General features: G+C 38.8%; 1 non-coding gene across 1 annotated transcript; it reads left to right on the forward strand.

Moving 5' to 3' along the window:
- Positions 1–1,017: 1,017 nt before the first annotated feature.
- TRNAE-UUC (transfer RNA glutamic acid (anticodon UUC)) lies at positions 1,018–1,089 on the forward strand. Its single transcript has one exon. It is a non-coding gene; the product is annotated as a tRNA-Glu (tRNA).
- The last annotated feature ends 7,640 nt before the right edge of the window (positions 1,090–8,729 follow it).

Here is an 8,729-nt window from a genome sequence, read left to right on the forward strand (position 1 = left end):
AGGGAGGCCTGACTAGTTTATTGTTGTTTTGCTGCTGGTAGGATGCTAATCAATTTAGAACTCTTGTCCAACGAACCACAGGAATAATCTTGCTCAAGTCAACTTTTCTGTATCCTGAATCTGTCACTGGTCTTCCATTTGTCCCATGTTTTTCTCATTCTGTTGGGGTTAATCCCAGTAGATGTTATCTTTATATCAAGGCCTCTGACTCTACTTTTGCCGTCGTTTGCAAGAAGTTCGCGTTTCTTAACGATTTTCATCAGTTGACTTCTACTGAGGGCTGTTTTCTCCCATATGTTTTACAAAATGCTGAGGTCATTCTGACTTTGTTTCCTGGGAGGGGTTCCTCTTGCTTCTCTGAGAAGCACGCTCTCCATCTGATGCTTTGCCTGGCGCCTGTGCTCAACCTCCATAATCTTTCTTTGCTTTACTGCTGTACTCTCTGTGGAAAGAAGAGACACTTTCCTTCTTTTTTAAACAATCTAAGCCACTTTTTTTTTTAATACTTAAGAAAAATTAATTATTTGGCCACACCAGGTCTTAGTTGCAGCATACAGGACCTTTAGCTAAAACGTGAACTCTTAGCTGTGGCATGTGGGATCGAGTTCCCTGATCAGGATCAAACCTATGGCCTCTGGAAGCCTGGAGTCTTAGCCATTGCACCACCAGGGAACTCCCAAGAAGAGGTGTTTTCTGATGAGGGTTTTGACTGGGCACAGAATAACCTCCCTACAGGTCTTTTTTGTTGTAAAAGTTTTCCTGCTAATCAGCAGCCAAAGTAACACATATGGGGAAATTACAGGGGCTCAAGGCATCTCAAAAAGTTCCCATAGTAGTGGTTTTATGGTGTATACTGATATACTGGCATATTATTTTCTTTTTATGTTGTAGTTCTTTTTTTGTTGTTACCATGTTATACTTTGAATTAAAATTTTCTTTGGATTTGGAACTCAGTTTAAAAAAAAAGGATGAATATTAAAGCATCAGATCTCTGTTTTAAACCTTGGAACAGGGAATTCCCTGGTAGTCCAGTGGTTAGGACTCGGTGCTTTCACTGCTGTGATTCAGGTTCAATCCCTGGCTGGGGAACTAAGATCCCACAAACCATGTGGCAAGGCCAAAAAAAAAAAAAAAAATTAAACCTTGGAACACTTCGTTATGGTTTTAGGAGACAATGGATAGGGATAGAGGAATATTTGTTTTGTTTTTAATTTAATTGTCTTGAATGAGAAATGTCTGTATTATTTTGCCTTGTTGTGACAAGTAACCTTTACCTTTGTTCTTATGGTACTTTGAGACCACAGTCATATAATATAATTGTACATAATTATATAATTTCCTTATGTAACATAATCCCCTCGTGATAATTCAGACTTTACATATATTTCTGAGATTGTTAAAGATAACTTCCTGTTAAAACACATTATGTACTAGTTTCAATTCAGTTCAATCCAGTTGCTCAGTCATGTCTGACTCTTTGCGACCCCATGGACTGCAGCTCGCCAGGCCTCCCTGTCCGTCACCAACTCCCGGAGTTTATTGAAACTCATGTCCATTGAGTCAGTGATGCCATCCAACCAGCTCATCTTCTGTCATTCCCTTCTCCTCTTGCCTTCAATCTTTCCCAGCATCAGGGTCTTTTCCAATGAGTCAGCTCTTCGAATCAGGTGGCCAAAGAATTGGAGTTTCAGCTTCAACATCAGTCCTTCCAATGAACATTCAGGACTGATTTCCTTTAGGATGGACTGGTTGGATCTCCTTGCAGTCCAAAGGACTCTCAAGAGTCTTCTCCAACATCACAGTTCAAAAGCATCAATTCTTTGGCACCCAGCTTTCTTTATAGTCCAACTCTCACATCTACACATGACTACTGGAAAAACCATAGCCTTGACTAGATGGACCTTTGTTGGCAAAATAATGTCTTTGCTTTTGAATATGCTGTCTAGCTTGGTCATAGCTTTTCTTCCAAAGAGCAAGCATCTTTTAATTTCACGGCTGCAGTCACCATCTGCAGTGATTTTGGAGCCCCCCAAAATAAAATCTCTCACTGTTTCCACTGTTTCCCCATCTATTTGCCATGAAGTGATGGGACCGGATGCCATGATCTTAGTTTTCTGAATGTTGAGCTTTAAGCCAACTTTTTCACTCTCTTCTTTCACTTTCATCAAGAGGCTCTTTAGTTCGTCTTCACTTTCTGCCATAAGGGTGGTGTCGTCTGCATATCTGAGGCTATTGATCTTTCTCCCAGCAATCTTGATTCCAGCGTGTGCTTCCTCCAGCCCAGCATTTCTCATGATGTACTCTGCATATAAGTTAAATAAGCAGGGTGACAATATACAGCTTTGACGTACTCCTTTTCCTATTTGGAACCAGTCTGTTGTTCCATGTCCAGTTCTAACTGTTGCTTCCTGACCTGCATACAGATTTCTCAAGAGGCATGTACATGTACTAGTTTACATATAATAATAATATTATGAATATTTGAATAATTAGGGCTTTATTTTGAATGAATATTAGGGAATCATGAGATACCTTGAATGTTGACTTTCAGGGTCAAATAAACCAGTTTAACTGTTTTGCTTAATTTGAACTGAACTTTATTTAGCTAAAAATGGCCAAAGACCCATTTCTCTTCTCATATGAGTTAGAAAAATCAGTGGTGACGTAATTATAAGTAAATGCAGTTTTCTGAATTGCCTTCACTTCTACTGGGAAAACATCATAACTTTTAAACCACCACTTCTTAAAACATGTGATAACTACTCATTCTTACTTGAAGTTCTAAATCTTAAAATTCCAAAGTTATGTACAGCAATAGAGGTACTTACTTTAAACTTATCATCAAACTGATGAGCAAATTCTGACTGTCTTAGTGAGCTGCAGATTGAACTGGAAGATGTACAGAGTTGCCTAGTTCTTTGAGATGCCTTTTAATATAGCCTTCCATATTATTTTTTTACATTATATTTTTTAGCTTCTACCCTTCATTTTTCCCTCTTTAATTTTATTTTATGGATTTCCCCAAAATAAAGACTATCAAAATCCATTAGAATGTATCCAGTCTGACACATTATTTTGCCTTTTCATATAGGAAATAGATGACTTTGTTATGAATATCTCCAAATGCACAAGCACTCTCCCTTTTCTTTGTTTCTTTCTGTCTGAATAGTTCATTCCTATTAAATATGCATTGCTTTTTGTATTCTGAAGTAGCAAGTCTCTTAGGAAAATGATTTTTTAACTATCAGATTTTATCTGAAAAATACAATTGGAGAACGTCAAGAAAAAAGTACTGGTAAATAAACCTTAATTGTTTCATTAGGATATTGTTCAAGAATTACCCAAAGTAAAAACAATGGTGGGGAATGGCTCACTGAGGATTTTGTTATTCACAAACTGGCAGAGTACCACGTTTCCCTAAGTGAGACCCCATACTGCCTACACAGCTGAAGAGAGGGCTGGGCATTTTATAGACTGAGTGTACATTCAACTGGAATAATTCAGGTCAGAAAGAGAGGAGGGGATTTGCTTAAGTGGAGAAACCCTAGGAACCTTCATTCTGCCCAATCTTTCAAAAGGGAGAAAAATGCATCCTGATCTAAATTCTGTGAGTTGAAAATCAAAACTATGGATCAAACAGATTTGAATCACATTTAGAGTTTTGGTTTAATTGTTAAGTCATGTCCGACTCTTTTGCAACCCCATGGACTGTACCCCATGGGATTTTCCAGGCAAGAATACCAGAGTGGGTTGCCACTTCCTTCCAGGGGCTCTTCCTATCCCAGGGATCGAACCTACGTCTCCTGTGTCTCCTGCATTGCAGGCGGATTCTTCACTGCTCCAGCCATCGGGCAAGAGTTTTAGTCTCATATAATAAGAGGTTAAAATTGAAGCTAGCAAATTTCTTTAAGTTTGTGTGTGTGTGTGTGTGTGCAGAACTGGTATACTCTACAGTACCTTTAAAAAGTTTTCACATGACAACTTTATTTTAGTCTGATAAGCTTTACAGCACAACTTATATCTAGAAAGAATTAACTTAGCATGATAAAAGGACCATGTGTTAAAGCTGTGTAATAGTAGTAACTATTTGAGAAATCTATCAGTTCTGCATTTGGATTTCTTTCCTTGCACAAATGGAAATGTCGTTTTTGACCTGTTTATGAAGACATCTTGACATTCAGATACAGACATGCTGGTGTGGCTAAAACAAGTTCATTTAGAGGTAAACATTTTGCTTTGAGATATTTAGAGTTTAAGAATACACTGAACTAGTTTTAAAATAATGATCCTTGAGAGGGAGAGCTGCCTATGTTGAAGGATACAGCCTGTGGAATTTCCACCTTTTGCAAGGTGGAAATTATGCAGGTCCAAAAACTGATGCCCAATTCCATTTCACGGGTATTAAAAATAATATTTCCTTGCTTTGATGGTCTTATTTTCCTTCAAGTTAAGGTTTAAAAAACCTCCAGCTATGAAAGCAGTATAAACAGGTTTAAATTGTACCTCATCTAAGTTCCAATGCCGAGAGAGGCTAATGTTAACTCATCATGTGATACTCAGTTTGTACTATAAATTATGAACTTGGGAAAAAAATAATCCTCAGACAGAATATATGACTTAACAATCTGTATTGTCTTTTCCTGGCTTAAATTGATTGCTCCTTCATTACTTAACATTACTTTTGTATTTTAAGGTATTTTATACACATTTGTGAATTAATTAGGCTGGATTTGGCCATATTCAGGGGCCACATTTTTAGGGAAATTTGAGGGTTATAATCCAACCCTGTTGATAAAGATTGTCTATGAGCAGCAGGTCTCAGTGTTTCCCCATCTCTTGCTCCTCATTGATCCAGAATCTGTGAGACTAATCACATTTTCTGGTCACATCTGACTCTGTTGAATGCACAAGACTCTACCTTTATCTAGTTAAACAAGGCAGTTAGGAAAATATGAACATGCAAAACCATTGAACCCAAAGTTACATTATGTCAACCAGTTTACAGGTGTTCATATGATATTATATGCCAACAATATCCAGGAATAGTGGTACTATTGAATCTGTTTGGAATATGATGTTCTTCTAATACCATGCTGCTGCTGCTGCTGTTAAGTCGCTTCAGTCATGTCTGACTCTGTGCGACCCCATAGACGGCAGCCCACCAGGCTCCCCCATCCCTGGGATTCTCCAGGCAAGAACACTGGAGAGGGTTGCCATTTCCTTCTCCAATGCATGAAAGTGAAAAGTGAAAGTGAAGTCGCTCAGTCGTGTCCGACTCTTTGCGACCCCATGGACTGCAGCCTACCAGGCTCCTCCGTCCATGGGATTTTCCAGGCAAGAGTACTGGAGTGGGGTGCCATGCTAGGCATTTTCAATAAAATCATGTAGCAAGCGAAAATAAAATGACTAAAAGAACATCCCTTTCTTCTTAAGAATATCTTATTTCTTCTTAGTGGGGGTTTCTGGTAAAGTTATTCTAGGCAAGTGATCTCAGTGAGCTGAAGGAGCTAAGAGGCATATCAAAAACTGTTGGGATCCACAGAGATTAAGCAAAAATGCTCAGAGAAACATTAGCCATGATAACCAAAAGGTGGAAACAACCCACATGTCCATCAATAGATGAACAGAAAATTATCTGTACAATGGAATATTATTCCGTCATGAAAAGGAATGAAGTACTGATACCTGCTATAGCGTAGATGAACCTTGAAAACATGTGTTTTCAAAACATGAAACGATGCCAGGCATGTAAGGCATGATTTCTTTTATATGATATATCCAGAATAGACAAATCTATAGATTTGGGAAAACCTATAGAGACAGAAAGCAGATTAGAGATTACCAGAGATGGAGGTAGGGGAGAATGGGGAGGGACTGCTTTATGGGTACAGGGTGTTTTTTTAATGGGGTAATGAAATGTTTTGAAACTAGAGAGAATTGGTGTTTGCACAATTTTGTAAATAAAATGCCACTGAACTGTATACTTTAAAATGGCTAATTGTAAGTTTTGTGAATGTTACTATCAGTAAAAGAAATACAGGACAGTTTTTTTAAAAAATCCAAGCCCCTAGTTTTCTCAGCCCCATATTTTGATTTGCCTCCCAGGGAGCATATTTTTTAAAATTTATTTATTTTTTGAGTGAAGGATAATGGCTTTACAGAATTTTGTTGGTTTCTGCCAAACATCAACATGAATCAGCCATAGGTATACATATGTTCCCACCCCAGGGAGCATGTTGACCTGCAAGCCCACATTATAAGGGATGTGAGTGAGGTGACTACCTGGCTTAGGGTGACTCATCATCATGTATTAAGCAATGTGGAAGCTTGAGAGCAGTGCATTTCGGGCAATTTGCTGATTCCTTTAGGTAATCTTAATGCTGAGCCCCGTGGGCAGCAAGAACTAGCATGTGATTAGAGCAGAAGCAATTACTTTCAGAAAAGCATCATTTATTTCAAAGGTTCTTGTCCTGAGCTCTGTGGCTAAGTGGAGACAAATTAGGATGCGGTCTAGAGGAGAGAAAGTGCAGTCGTTTCCCCCTCTTTAGGACAGAAAAGAAACCTAAAGTGGTCTATTTCAAGTAGTTAATTCTTCCTTTGGGTGCTAGGTGGGAGTGGGGGGTTTGGGGGAGGGTGATAGGAGGCAGGTTAGTTCAGGAGGCGTGGGATTTGGATCAGTTCTACTCCAAACTGCTTTGGTTCTTTGTTGCTTTGTTTCCTTGGCGATACAAAGAAGCTGTTCACACAGGGTCTATTTTATGAGGTAGAAAGGGCAGTGGACCGATTTCAAGGGTCCTGGTTTCTAGGGTCTGCTCTGGTATCTCCTTTTTGGGCCTTGCTGTTCAGTAAGGTAAATCAAAACAAAGCAAGGCAGAATCATCTCCCAGGTCCTTATTTAGAAACAGATCCTGAAACAGATTCTTACTAACAAAGAGTTTGAAGCATTTGGACAATGTGCTCTTACTTTTTGCTTCTGAAACCCCACTCAGCCAGCATACATTAATAAAAACAAAATGAAATAAAAACCTCGAGGAATGCAATGGGAATTTGTCAAGATCATTGACCTGATTACCTAGGGTAGTAGCTGCTCTCTCTCTGAGGCTTACAATAACACACATTGGGCAGATAGTATATGGTAGGCTTTCTACTTTTTTTTTTTTTTTTAATAAAGATTATGTCATTGAATGTTATTTTGAGGTATTACTATCCCCATTTTACTAAGGTCTAAAGAGATTGGAAAACAAGCCCCCAATCTTGTAACCAAGATTTGAATCTAAGTTTTTAGAGCCCTCCAAATCCAGGGCTCTTTCTACATGATAGTATAGCTGATTTTCTCTGGGAGATGACTTAGCCTACACTACACTTTGTCTTCTAATGCTTCTCCCCTTTCTAATTCCATAATAGAACCCTATTCCTTCAAAAGATAAAACCACAACCGATCTTTAAAATTCTATATCCCCACTTCATTTTATAGCCAGATAATATGATTTCTGCTTCCATCTTTCCACTGACACATGCTGCAAAGGGCAGTTTCTAGAACATATGGGTGTACTGAATCATATTCTTATTGGGCCTCTCCCCGGTGGTTGCATTGTTGACCAACATCTGCCTTCTTCTGGTTGCCTGTCCGCGTCTCTCCTGATCCTACTCCTTCTCTGAATATTCTTCTTCCATCTCCTTTGAGGGCTCCTCTACTCAGAATGGTCAACAGTGGAAATGTCCATTGCATTGCAAGGAAAGCCCCATCACCACTCACAGTTACACAATTGTTGGATGAGAGCAGCTTGCCTAGAGGGCATCCAGATTCACTGTTTGAGAAATTCTCAGGGGGTGGGGGATGGGATGAACCGGGAGGTTGGAATTGACATATATACACGACTATGTATAAAATAGATAACTAGTGAGGACCTACTAAATGGCACAGGGAACTACTTGGTGCTCTGTGGTGACCTAAATGGGAAGGAAATCCAAAACAAAGCAAAACAAAATGAAGATACATGTTTACCTATAGCTGATTCCCTTTCTGTACAGCAGAAGCTGACACAGCATTGTAAAGCAACTGTACTCCAATAGAAAACACAAAAAACCAAAATGACTTTCTTAAAATGTTTTAAATGGAAGTGTTCGTGAAATACTTTCAACCCACACTACACTTTCAAAAGGCACTGCCTTGAAATTTTTAAGGGCAGCATAAATTCTAGAAGTTGACAGTCAAAAATAATAGCAGACGGAAAATTACCAGTAAATGGAACTTCCACAAACATTCTCAAGTTCTAAACCACTGCATTAAAAAGTTATTGCCTTAAAACATTTGAAGATACGGAACTAGACATTTGATAATGAAGTGAATTAAATCAATTCTTTGCAGTTCCTATTGTACTTTTTAAATATGAAATTGGAACTTTCTCCATCTTATAGACCTTATCCTACATCTCAGGTGAAGGAGCACGCTGAGACGCATACTCACCAAATCACTCTCCAAACAAAGATCAGTGATGCTAATTTCAGCAAGATTGACTTCTGGCCTTTTTTTCTGAATTGCCATATGGACAAAGGGGAAGTCATCTTAAAAATAAAAGGGTTTTTATTTTTTAATTTAAAAAAATAAAAAAAGGACAGTCCAGTGATTAAGACTCTGCTACTGCTGCTAAGTCGCTTCAGTCATGTCCAACTCTGTGCGACCCCATAGACGGCAGCCACCAGGCTCCCCCGTCCCTGGGATTCTCCAG

The sequence above is a fragment of the Bubalus kerabau genome, chromosome 8 (assembly GCF_029407905.1).
Source record: "Bubalus kerabau isolate K-KA32 ecotype Philippines breed swamp buffalo chromosome 8, PCC_UOA_SB_1v2, whole genome shotgun sequence".
Lineage (NCBI taxonomy): Eukaryota > Metazoa > Chordata > Mammalia > Artiodactyla > Bovidae > Bubalus > Bubalus kerabau.